Source organism: Arctopsyche grandis, chromosome 10 (assembly GCF_051622035.1).
Source record: "Arctopsyche grandis isolate Sample6627 chromosome 10, ASM5162203v2, whole genome shotgun sequence".
NCBI classification, from domain to species: domain Eukaryota; kingdom Metazoa; phylum Arthropoda; class Insecta; order Trichoptera; family Hydropsychidae; genus Arctopsyche; species Arctopsyche grandis.
In genome coordinates this window covers 28,000,259-28,014,680 of record NC_135364.1, presented here as the reverse complement: position 1 = coordinate 28,014,680, position 14,422 = coordinate 28,000,259, and the positions used below count along the sequence as shown (strand labels likewise).

Genomic DNA, 14,422 nt, shown 5'->3' with positions numbered 1-14,422 from the left:
TTCAGATAAAAATATTTAAAAAATATTTGATTATAAAATTTATAATTTATATTACATGTAAAAAAATTTCAGTCCGATTTAGTTAGCGGCTTGGGAATTCAAAAACTTAAAAAAAAGGGGACACTTATAAGGGGATTTACCATTTCCGGTCAACTTAAAAATTTGAAAAAAAATTAAGTCATTTCGATAAAAATTTCAGTAACCGATACTAAGTTCCAGTTCGATAGGACTAATGGTGTTCAAAAAATGCCTAAAATACACTGACACACAGACACTTTTTTTTTCGTTTTTTTCGCATGATCACAAAACTTCATTTATTGTTACTACGTACATAGATAAAGTAACAATCAAGATGGATAGATTCATTATGCAAAACTATATTACATATTATTCCAATATATTCACGAAGAAAGCTTATTTTGAGTATTAAATCCTGTTATATAATTTTTTGCACATATTAATTTACATAATACAAAATCGTGATAGAAATAAATAAAAATACATCACATTCTGAGAATAAATTAATGAGTCAAGGAAGAAGAGCAAATAGTACAATGCTCTTAATTAAAATCGCACTTTGACGGAATTATTTATATGGTAAATAATATAATATTAAAATTAATAAACAAAAATGCAATTTGATTTCAAATATGTACCTACTATATACAGTGAAATGTTTTTATAGTTCAAAGAATTTCATAAATTAAGAAATCAAACATTTTTTTTATAATGGATATCAAATCATACAGCAAATGCATCTCAAGTCACATAAATAAATCAATAAAAGAGCCTTGTAAAAACTGAAACTCATTTCTAAACAACAACAGTACTGTAGAATGTGATGTAATTATTTATTTCGGCACATTTCGACACAAGATTAAATTGCGGCTTTAAGCCTTGACGCGGGTCGTTCTGTTTGTTTAGTCGCCATTGATTACATTAAAATTTGACCGGGTAGTTAAATTAATGATGTCGGTTAATTTTCGTCGTTAACGACATACAGCCGTATACGCGGTTTAATTTGCACTGTAAAAATCGCCAAACTGCACATCCATTCGTCATTAAACGTCATCGGCAATAATCCGATTTAGGAAATGAAATAGAATTTGGTACATTCGTACATATGTATATTATATGTGGTACCTTTTAGAACTAAGCTTCTGATTTAAACGTGTATTTACTAATGAAAGATTGTCACGCATTATATATAGTACGTACATAGGTATAGAATGGGACTTTTATAAGCTTTTATCGAACTATTCAGAGCAAGGTTTAGCGAGAATGAAATTGTTACTTCTTTATAACACCGATGTAGGACACGCAATTTATAAACCACACAATGGAAAAATGAACTAAGTACATACAACTTTATATACTCATATTTCATCTCAACAACTTGTATATGAGCAATTCTATTCATTCCAAACACAAATCGATTAAACCAGCAGCGTGGACTATGCATTCTAGATAGTTGCAATCTCAAGGGGTATTTGTATATTATCCGAGGGTGCTTACTCTTTTTTTGTGGAATTGTATTGCGTAAGTTATTTTTGAGCGCCTTTGAAAATTATGACTTCTCGAAACTGCGCTACTATTCAGTGCAGTTTAGTGCATCTTTCCGGGAACCATGATTTCGAACATAGTGGTCACGGTTTCTTTTCCCACTAGTAACTACTTGCCAGACCCTGGTTTGTGACTCCAGGTCGATCGTTTCCATTCAGGGCTAGCCAATTTATTTGAAATGGTTCCAACAAATTGGCAACCTTTACCCATTTCATTTCAGCATCTAGAATTTCGCCGATTCGTATAATAATGTTGCAAAATTTGTTCATAATTGTCTAGAGAATCTCGAGTATTTCAGCATCTTGAAATTTGACGATTTATATAAAAAAGCTCTGAAAATGTAAGTTTACCAAAAATGTATCCATAGATGTCTTTATGATGCTTTGTTAAAATTGTATATCGATGTTTGTAATTGGCTAGGAAGGTGTATTGGGGGTTGCCTGTTAGACCTTCCTGGTATATATTTACATATATGTCTTTTATTGATTTTGAAATCCTTTTTTTATTACTAAATTATGTTCACAATACATCTTATATATTTTTTTTAATAGCTACTGATCTACTGATCATTTTCTATTTTACAATTTTAATTTAATTTTGTTACTAATCGTAATATTATTCTAATGTTAATGTACAGCATAATAGGAAAAATAGCTCAAAAACCTATTTACAATTCTTACAAATGCTCATAATACAACTAATACATAATATTAATTAAAGACTCTCTAAAGTCGACGATCTAAAGCAGATTGTGTTTAGTTAATCTGTGTTTATACCTGAAGGGTATAGACATTTTGTTGTAATCACTGAGACTCTTCACAAGTGTGTTAATATGGTTATTAGTGATTCTGTCATAGAATCTACTGGTTAGTTTTTTAGTAATGTCTGAAACAAACGGAATATTATTTATGATATGCAGTTTTTTCAAGTTAGTATATATGGGTGTATTATTAATTATTTTTAGGGATTTATTTTGTGGTATTTGGAGCTTGGAAAAGTTAGTAGTATTCGAGGCGTTAATCCATACAGGTGAAGCATAGGTTAATAATGGTAATATGAGGCGCGATATAATTTTATTTTATTTTGAGTTGATAAAGAACTATGGCGATTAAATATTGGGTATATTGAGGATAAACCCCCCCATCGCCTATGTATATGTATGTATGTAAATACATCGATGTACATTTGCCGAAAGAATTTAATTAAAGACGTGACGCTTTTCATGACAAAAATATACCATTGTCTTATTTTATAATAAAATTGATAAATATTGATATTAAAATGTGTGATATTATGAGCTTTTGATAGAAAGTGCTGTAATGATAATCGAATTAGATAGTAACATATCGAGGAAGCTTTTCAAATTTATAATGAAACCATCATGAGTTTTCCTTAGAAGAGTTAGTCCACTATCGACATTTCACACTGGGACCACAATAAGCTGGCGTTAAGAAAAATCTCGTACAACAATTCTCATTTATACAACTCATAATAAATATATATATATATATACACATATATAGAGTTGTTAGCGAGGCTGTGGTCGGGTTCGGGTAAATATTGAATCGCGGTTTATGCCTTTGTTAAAGCGGCTCACTCGAGTTAATCTAGCGGTCTAAACCACAATACCACAACATCACAGAAATTCTCGGACACGCGCCTTATTCTATGCCAAAAATTTGAATTATTCATACGATCGCATCAACGAATCACTTTTATTTTTTACTATTATTATTACTTTCAAACGACGTCGACGGAGGAAAGTGAAAGAAGAATAAAAAAAAAAATGTAAAACCAGTCTTGGGGAAATCGATTTTGAATTGTGACGGATTTGAAGAAAGCATTACTAGAGGGATATAGAGGATTCGTATGAAATTACAAAAATCACATATGTAATATATTATATATTATACCATCGAACCGCTCGAATTCCGATTCATATCAAATAAACAATTTTCCATTCCTATCGATGATTTGTGTGTTCGCAATTCCGAGCTGTCTATTTTTTTTCTTTTTGAAGAATGTGATATGTTTCCCAATGATACATTAAACTTCTCAGTATATTATTTCAATATAATATGAGATGTGTGTATGTATGTATGTATGTATATTTAAATTTGAAAAAGCTTCAGATTTATTAATTGGTACTTTTCAAATCGACTTAATCTACTTTGATTAAGCGTGTATGTAGGGTATTGAGATTTCAAAAAATTATCATTATACCGATTTCGATTTTGATTTCGATTTCGATTTTTTTTTCAGCTCCTGATCCGTATTTCCTTTTTCAGTTTCGGTTCCGGCTTCCTTTTTCAGGTTCGGGTCCGGATTCCTGTTTCAGTTCCGATTCTCGATTCCCGATTTTTCTTTCAGTTTCGATTCCAATTATTACTATTCGTATTGTAACTTTATTTAAATCACGAATCAATTTGTTTCCGAAACCACCCGTTGAAATTTCAATGCGCAAAACACTAGTCTTAAACATATTAACTCAAATTGAAACCAGCAGCGTAGACTAGTGGTTAGCACATTATGCTTTCGAGCAGAGTGGTCACGGTTCGATTCCCACTAGTAACTGTTAGCCAGACCTTGGTTTTTGACTCCAGGTCGATCGTTTCCCACCAGAGTTTGCCATTTTTATTTTCTGATTTTCATTGCAACGGTTGCTGTATATTGGCATCTCCTTTCCAATATCAAGTTATTCAGCATCTTGAGGTTCGCCAATTTCTTTATAGTAAAATTCTGCAAAAATGTCTCCATACATATCACTGTGGATGATGTTTGTATGAATTCGCATTGTATAAAAACGCGTGTATTAATTACATTATTGTATTGTATCTGTATTTGTACACTCGTCGCTTTGGAGCGATATGTAAAGACGAGTATAAATGTTCCATTGAAATAAAAATAAAATGAAATACTTTATATTCTTTCGTTTGGCAGCTATTCAGCGTCTTCAGATTCGTAAATTTGTACAATAAAATGCTGCAAAAATGTATAAACCCTCTGAATAATATAAAGCATTTCAAAATTAAGAACTCATATAAAATAATCCATTGTAAATTTAAGGTATACATATTGTAGGCATTCAAGACTCAAAATATTAAATACATAATAAAATAATAATATTAAACCGTTTTTTTTTTTAAACCTTATTTATTTGTTTTTATTATTAGAGTAATAAATCATATTAACAATTAGATACAACATAACTTCTTATTGAATACTTATCTCGCAGATAAAACTCAGTGAAGAGATATACTTTTAGCAGTGAAATGTCAGATCTGACAGATTTGGCCAAAAATCAATATAAATCGTGTATTACATTACATGAAGCTAGACGCCAAATTTGAAATTTATATATACATATGAGAGTTAAAACTATAAATATTTATATATTAGAGTTAACGAGAACCTATGGAACAAATTTTATAAAATATAGAGTGAATTATAGGCGTTTAAACAATTAAAATCTGATATGGCCATATCACGGCGAAAACGTTGAAGATAGATTATATTAGCTTGCTAGACGTCACCGTACCCAAAATTGTGGATATTTGATACGCATTGTATACGATATTTTATCTCCAACGTAATGGCAGACGATACATTAACGTATGACCAAAATGAGCAATATGGCAAAGTATGAAAACGATCGGATAAGAGATATAAAAAATCACCACTAACACGAAAACCATGTGAACTGTATAAGAGGTATATAAAAATATGCAAAATCAATATTTTCCAGCAAAACCTATATAATGAATCGGCATATATTGAGATCAGATGTACGTATTGTATTATATTTTGAATATTAATCCGTTTAAAATAAATTTAAGCAGTCAAAAGACTTAGTATGAAACTAAAACGCTTTTGAACGTCAAAAATTAAAAAAAAAAGTAAAATCCTTTCCTAAATAGAATATTTTTCCGAAGTACAAAGTGTGCAAAGTTAAATTGAATCGCGACCCAAAGTTTTCAGCGCGCTTTTTATTATTAAACTATTCAAAGATTTCGCTCACTATGTATGAAAATATATACATTTTGAAATTCGTTTTAAATTATTTGAAAATAAGATTGGATTTTTTTTCTCATTGCACTCAAACAGATTGCTTCTGGGTAATTGCATTCGTCTTGCGAAGTGCATTGCCGTTGCATCAGAACGAAATTGTTCATTTACATCCATTCCGCGTTGACTATTATTCGTTGTAGCGCTTTGCAGATGGAAGTTCTATTTGTTCACTACGTCCCCGTTGAATTTAAGCTCTCTAGATTGTTTTTGCAAATCTGCAGGAAAGGACAAACGATATATAAATATGTACATATATACATACATATAATATAATATAAGGAACAGGCTAACAGTGTTCGTTGGATCGGCTAAGCAGATTTCCAAAAGCTTCTCTTCGACAAAAGCGACACGACAGATAATGTCCGGCGATTATGAAGCGCTTAGAGATCTACAATTAATACATCACATAATATTATACACTCATATGTGAGAACGAATTATGCATTTGAAATACTGTTTTGAATGATCTATTGAAAATTGCGTGAGTAAATTTAAGCGAGGGTTTTCAATTACGAATGAAATGAAATGAAATTTTTATATTCCTATATATGTATATGTACATATGTGCATAGATACATTAAAACGAATATAATCATCATCATTTTATCCACTGCTAGAAGAAAGTCTTTCAAACATGCAACTATTCCTCTTTTCTGAAAAACAATCATACATTTTCTTCATTTTTTAAGTTTTATAGGTCAACTCATCTAAATTACAACCAAACATGTTATACATATGTATGCAAATACATTAAAGCTAATATAATAATCATTATTTTATCCATTACTAGATGAAAGCCTTTTTAACATGCTTCTATTTTCCTCTTTTCTGAAAAACAATCAACTTAAAGACAAACATTTACACTTTTTCAGTAGCATTTGAGCTCATTTTGCACTTTTTATCAATTCTTATAGCCATTTAAGTGTTTTAACTGGCTTCATTAAATTAATTTATATCTCAATCGATTTTTGCCCTTCATCATTAAACCAAGCATACCACGTTACTCACTTCCAAGGTTCTTTTCATGCAAAAATTTGTCATTAAATGTCTTCAAAAGCTCATCGCCCACATCATATAACATGATTTGTGTAAAAAAATCATAATTCAATACTTTTGCTATCACGCATTTTATGATACATTTTTTTCAATATCATTAAGAAAACTGTATCATGATTATGCATGCACTCTAAAAATGTATAATAAATGCTATTTAAAATTCATTTTGACACTTTTCAATACAGGTATGTGTTATATTGTAAAGAAAAAAAAATATAGCTTATCATAAACACATACATATGTATGTATGTATACGAAAGACTATTCTACTTGCAAATTTTTAAATTGAAATGATTATACAACATTAGCAAAACTATGCGCTTTTAAAATATGAAGAGATTTCAATTAAAAAGCATTTTAAGTTGACTTAAAACGTCGAAAGAGGGAATGGTGCGCTAACTTTTTCTTTGACTACAAAGGATTAACGATAAAAGCTTCCACTAAGCGGTCAAAATCGTTTTTTTTCCATGAATGGATAATACAGATTATACTTTATATGAAAAAACCTTTCATTCAATGATATAATACATATATCAAACCTCACATTTAAATATACATATCTTTATGCGCACATAATCAAGTGTACAAAGTTTATCGACATATTTTTATCCCTGACCGCCTAACTCCCGATTCCCTTATAAAGTACATATTATATATTATTCTATAAAGGGATAAGTGCTGGGAAAGATCGATGCCATCCCAAATGTTAAGGTTTAGCTGAACTATACACGCCTTTTAATACGCAGAAGGGAATTGTTTACCATCGTCTTGCGGTCGCACAATAAATATCCCTTTTATATCGTTTGTACATACATACAATGTGTGTACATACATAATAATATAACCTTTGCGCTGAATGCTTTGCGATATATCGTTTTATTTCGCACCAATCTGCTATCGAAAAAATAATTGAGTCCTTCGAAAGCCATTCGCTTCGGCTTATATCACATGCAGCCACTGTTTAAGCCGTTAGATCCTTTTTGCGAGACTAATTGTGATTTGTGCAAACACTATCCTGTCCGAGATTTGCACACAAACTTCTAAGGAGTTCTGAGAAGTAATACAATTAGCGGAATTTATCTTCGGCTTCCGTATAAATATACATATGTTGTAAAAACAAAACTTTCCTAGACTAGAGAATGAAACAAACATAATTCGCAAAAGGTTGCGAACGAATTATACCGTCTTGAATATTCAGTATGGATGAAGAAAAAATAGCTTAATTGACGTTGTAAAAAAATGTAACATTTATAATTATTGTAAAATCAGAACGTTTCTTTAATTGCAACTAATAAAAAATCCCACTCAACCGACTTTCATTACCCAACGGTGTTGGCTTTTACGCGTACTTTTAAAATCTCTTTGGCGTTTGCGTAATTTAGTACTTTAACTTTTGCCTCTGGAAACAATTAAAGAAATTTAAATAAAACGATTTCTTTCATCCGAAAGTATGCACTTTGATATTCCGCAAAATAAAGAGTTATTCTTGAATTTTACGAATGAAAAGTATGCTCAGTATAGTTTTCCGTTGTTCGATATTCATAAAATGATCCCCATTTTATTACGCCATTTTAAAATAGCACTCTATGTAAAAGCACATTTCTGTGAAATACTTCGTTAAATTTATATGCACACATAAAATTTAAATTTATTTACATTAAATTTATATTTATATATTATATGTATATATACATATATACAAACATATACCTATATGCATGTTTGTCGTATAAAATGGTTCCTAACCATAACGTATATTGAAAATTTTACAATACCATTCAACTTTCAGATGAAATGAACATACAACGTTTCATTAAAGTCAAAATATACTAAAGACGAAATTTGAAAATTTTGCCAATTAATTAATTTGCAACCGAAAACATATTTTTCAAAAGAAGTAAACATCAATGAAAGGTATACAGTCTATTGAATTTTCGTAATGTCAAATAAAAATTGAAATATAAAGCAATAATGGCAATGTTTATATACATAAATTATATATAAATACATAGTACATATATTATATAACATTATAAAATAATTATTTGTATTTAATCTTATGAAAATTTTATGAGACTATTTGAAATGAAAACTGTTATGTTTAGAAAAATAAATAAATAGAATAAAAATCATAGTATACGTACATATGTATATATGTATTATATGCATATGAAAATGAATTAAAATGGAAAAGGACATGAAAATTAATCGGAATTGTTTTATATTTTAAATATATAAAACTCAGAAGATGCTGCTATCATAAAAAACGACTTATTTTCAATAAATTCGGATATTATTTCAAAGTAGTACTGCTATTATATATTACATATATCATCTGTACATCTGAGCACACACACAGTATAATACAACACCGAACAATGAGCAAACGAAATTTTTTTTTGTTCCGAATAGAAAGGCTTGCCTAGTTTGATCCACCCCTTTTTTCGATTTGGCAAAAAGCTATTTACCAACGCTCAAATAAATAGAGTATTCTGTTACGCGGATATAAGGTGAGGCCATCGCCCACCCTCGACACGCAGTTTTACCTGTGAAATTTGCTTATAAGGAGCATACACACACACACACATATGTGTGGATGTTTACAGGTGCAACTTTTCAGGTGGATATAGCAATTAAGTCGTGCGAGCTTACGAGCGAACGTATACAAAAGTACGAACAAGCTTTCGCCAACTTTCGACTCAGGGCATGCGCATGTTAACGAGACGAGAAAAACTTACTTTTCGAGATTTGCATTAATGTCTCAACGTCTCTGGAACGAGATTAACACGACGGGAAAAGCGTTAGTAAAACTGTCACTGAGATATTTCGTACGATTATTACTATTGTGCTATACTCTAAGTACTTACTAAGCTCATGTACGTGAGTGTTCCTTTTGTTAGTTGTGAAGATTATACATACATGTCTCGTGGGAAATGCACTTCTAATTTGGACGTTTTGAATGTATTAATAATATTATATATGATTCTTACTTGTTTTGTCTGGAGTTGTTTCAAGTATTGAATTTTAAATGACCGGTGAATATCATTTCAGATTAATTCGGCAGATTCAATCAAGAGTTCATACGTTTATTTTTTTTTTTGATTTTTAAATGCTTTTTATTATTACTAAATTATGTTCACGATACATTTTATACCTATTTTAATAGCTTCTGATCTACTGATCATTTTCTATTTTACAATTTTAATTAAATTTTTTTAGTAAATGTAATGTACAGCATAATAGGAAAAAGGGCTCAAAAAGCTATTTAAAATATATATATATATATATATATATATATATATTATACGTGTTTATATATATATATATATATATATATATATATATATATATATATATATATATATGTATATATATATATATATATATATATATATATATATATATACATAGGTACTTATTAATATTGTTCTGATTTATTCTATAGATATGTTAATTAAAATTAATTTGAATCAAAATAAAAATGGCAAACTCGATCCGATGTAGAGCGAGATCCGAGAATGCTATCGCATTCATAAAATTATTTCTTTATTTTTTTAATAATTTCTTATTTAACTATATAATATTATTAGAATATAATTCAACGCAAGGTCTTTAATTATATTATAATATATTACTGTAAGTTTTGCTATCCATATCATGACGTAGATAATTACTTTTACCATCGAAAACATATAAATTTCCAATAATATATAATACATAAATTACATTCATATATACGTACTCCATAAATAAATTAAAAATATCAACAACTTACGTATTTTATATTTAAATATTTTAAAAATACAAAAAAAAACTCACTAACAAAAAAAAAAGTCAAATTTTACTGACCGCTATACGCATGAAGAATATTGTATTCTTGACCAAAATGCAATGCGAAACTGAAACAAAATGTAATTGATCATCGCGGGTCGAGTAAGGGGGGAGGGGGGGGGGTGAATGCGATACATTTTTCGTTTGACTATAATTAAAATTAATTTGAATCAAAATAAAAATGGTATATGTACATCATCTCATATTGATAACTTTACATAAACATAAGGAATTTTTAAAAGGAGTCATAATTTCAATTTCAATTTCAAAAATACACGTCAAAGCTTTATATTGGAAATATTATATAAAAAGTTAAAGGAAAAATCGTCATTTATCCTAAAATACCCACTACTAAAATCTGCTTGCGAATTATATTATATTATATACATGTATAATAATCTCGATTATCCTACTCCGGATAATCCGACCAAACTCAAAATTCCAATTTAAAAGCTGAAAACGGAAGAACAAATATAAACACACATACGTATACCAAATACCAATTTTAGTCCATTTAATTTTGCTGTATATACACATACATACATAGCATTTAAAACTAATATATCTGTCTATTCGGAATTATCTACCATGCTCAATTTTCCGCTTAGTTCGAAAAATCGAGTCTGACGAATATTCACAAATTTGAAACGGCACACCCCAGATATTCTTTTCGACAAATTTAAATTCATCGATATATATCCTATATAATACAACCTGATATAATTTAAAAACCCACCGAACCATCTTAAATAATTGGACATAAAGAAGCATCCATCAAACTAACGACGACACATTAAAAGATATTACATCTCGGAATGATTCCGCTTATAACTTCAACTCAGACGTGTCAAACTTTTCGCAAAAACATCTCTAAATCACTCTGACAAAATTAATTCATTATAATATTTAATAAATTTCACAACGCAACTACATATATACATATTATAGCTATACATATAAATTAAGCATCAACAAGTTGTTGATATGTATATATGTATGTATACGTGCAGGTCGACTTTAAACCAAGTTGCAACATTTGATAGATCACTTCCAACAAGATAAATGGAAATTCCACCACTTTGCCAATTTTACAACGGCAAATTACGATCCCGGCTTTGCATCTGGAACGGACGTAAATTTCCTATCTGTTCCGGTAATTCTGCGGTTTATGCGAATATTCGCACACATCTTACGTACGTGCATTGTACATAAGACACACGTGGATGTATTATATAATACTATAATCTCATCCTTGTGGGTCGATCCTGTCGATTGTGCACACATGCTTCGTGCAAAAACAATAAAATCTAAGTGCAAACATTTGCTTGTACGTGACATGGTTGACCTAAGTCTAAATAGACCACAGGCTATTTACCCTGTCTGGCATTTTTCACACCCTCATTGATTCCAAACATGTTCGAATTTATTGCAAGCATACATAGAGCTCTTATCTACATACATACTACATAGGAACACATGTATGTACCTTTTGACTTCAAACTATCGTAAAATTTCGATTTGTAAGGGTGCATATTAGCAATTGGTCTTTAAAATCAATCTGAAGTTATTTCTCAAATAGTTATATCTTTGAAATATATACCATATATATCAGAAAAACCTAACAGGTAGATCCCAATGCGCCTTCCTAGATAATTAATTACAATCATTGCAGCATTTTTATACCATAAATCGCTGTATTTCGATCGGATGAAGAACAAGAAATAAATAATTAGTGATTTAATCCATAGATACATCTGTGGATTTAGACTTGTACATTAGTTTTTACATATTGTACATAAATCAAATTCAGATATCTATTTGTGACATAGCAGATAGGATGATTTTTGCCAATTTGATGTAGGAACCGGTTCAGCGATGAAATCAGATGAATTGGCAAACTCTGATTACGATTATAATTTAAATCCATTTGGTCAAGCTTTGAAGATGTAAGAAAGCTCTTTGCTGTTAAAAAAAATATATTTTCATAGTGTTGTTTAAAATTCCTTATATTTTATTTTACATATATATATATATATATATATATATATATATATATATATATATATATATATATATATATATATATATATATATATATATATATATATACAAGAAAGGCCTAACAGTTAGACCACAATGCGCCTTCCTAGACAATTAATTAAAATCATTGCAGCATTTTTATACCATAAATCACAGTATTTCAAGAGGCTGAAGAACACAACATTAACAATTAATTAATCCATACAGGCATCTATGGATTTAGACTTGTACATAAACTTTTACATATTGTACATAAATCAAATTCAGATATTTGTGACATAGCAGATAGGATGATTTATGTAAATTTGATGTAGGAACCGTTTCAACGATGAAATCAGATAAATTGGCAAACTCTGATAAGAAACGATCGACTTGGAGTGACAAATACCCAATCTGATCAGCAGTATTAAAGATTAGCACGGGATATAACCCGTTAATCACTCGGTGCTAAACATAAACGCAATCACCGAGCCATACTACTGGCTGTATGATGATGATTTCTGAAAATCATCGATTTGCCTAGATTTACAGTCAGTTTAAAGTATTGCGTTAAAGTTGGGTGAAAAATGTACATGATATTTTTACATGTAGTTTTACGTTATTACGAAATACTTCAATGAAATATCAATATTTAAAAAGAATAGAACTGACCTGCTGAATATTTTCAATTTCATATCTTACGATTCGATTCGATGAAAAAAAACGTTGCCCCCTTTTACAACTGCTCTGGGAGAACTGTAGGAAACGAATTAATGTCGCGTAAATAATTCAAAGAAAATCTTCCTTTGTCGAGCAGATCATAGAGAAGACCTTTTCGGATTTGACGAAGTCATTGTTAAGAATTAAATTCGTCTCGATACGACGACCTAATGGGACTCGATTTCAAATATAATAATTTGAAAATGCAAATATCTCTTCGGTAAAAAAAAAACAAACGTATTATACGCAAACACTTATTGAATTAAATTTAAATCAATTTTCGTTTGTCCCCACTTGCGTAGGCGATATTTTTCGCAATTCAACGCATATTATAGCATCGATCATATTTAATTCAATAATAATATTGTTACTTACATACAAAACGGCGAAACTAATCTAATACTACACATACATTAAAAAATATTGTGAAAATCATCAAGAATGTTTTGTAATTTTAAAGTCTTCTAGAGTATAATCAATTTCCCATATAAATAATATAAAAAATGTAGGCGAGATGGAAAATTTCGGAAAGAATGCCTTATTTTCCGTTAATATTTTACTCAGAATTGCTATTGAATAATCTGTGCACGCAATATGGTCGGGATATCGCACATAGCCTGAGGACTAAAAAGGTTTTTACGGGTTAAGAAAAAAATAAATAAAGAAAGCACAACGTGCTTTGATATTCAATCCATAAAATAATCAAAATATAAATAATGAAATGTTAACACAATATATTATGTCGCATGAATATGTAATTGGTAATGTTTCTTTGAAAGGAATTAAATGAGCGGCTATAATTGAAAGTGGCATAAATCCACTTTTATGCATTTCAATAAATACTATACGAAATAAAATATTTATCAAAAGGTGGCCTATAATTGGTTTATTCTGCTTTTCTCAGATTCTTGATGAATTGAAATAAGTGATTACAATTTGTGAATTAAGTCATATAGAAATAGTGTTTTTGGAACTGTAAATTGGACTTACACTCTACTTTTCGTCCCAAATATGTAATTTTGTCGTTTTAAAACACGCACTTCCATGAATTGTATTATAAGTACCGTTGTTTATTCTCACTAATTAGTCGAAATTTCCTCGTAATATAATTAATATCTGTAGTTAAATCTACCGCGAAATTTTCAGCATTTTATCAGCAATGGAA

At 29.6% G+C, this 14,422-nt stretch overlaps 1 protein-coding gene across 1 annotated transcript in view; it reads left to right on the top strand.

Moving 5' to 3' along the window:
* Dh31 (diuretic hormone class 2) overlaps window positions 1-14,422 on the top strand; it is a 61,270-nt gene that overhangs the window by 33,806 nt on the left and 13,042 nt on the right. The window lies entirely within an intron of this gene.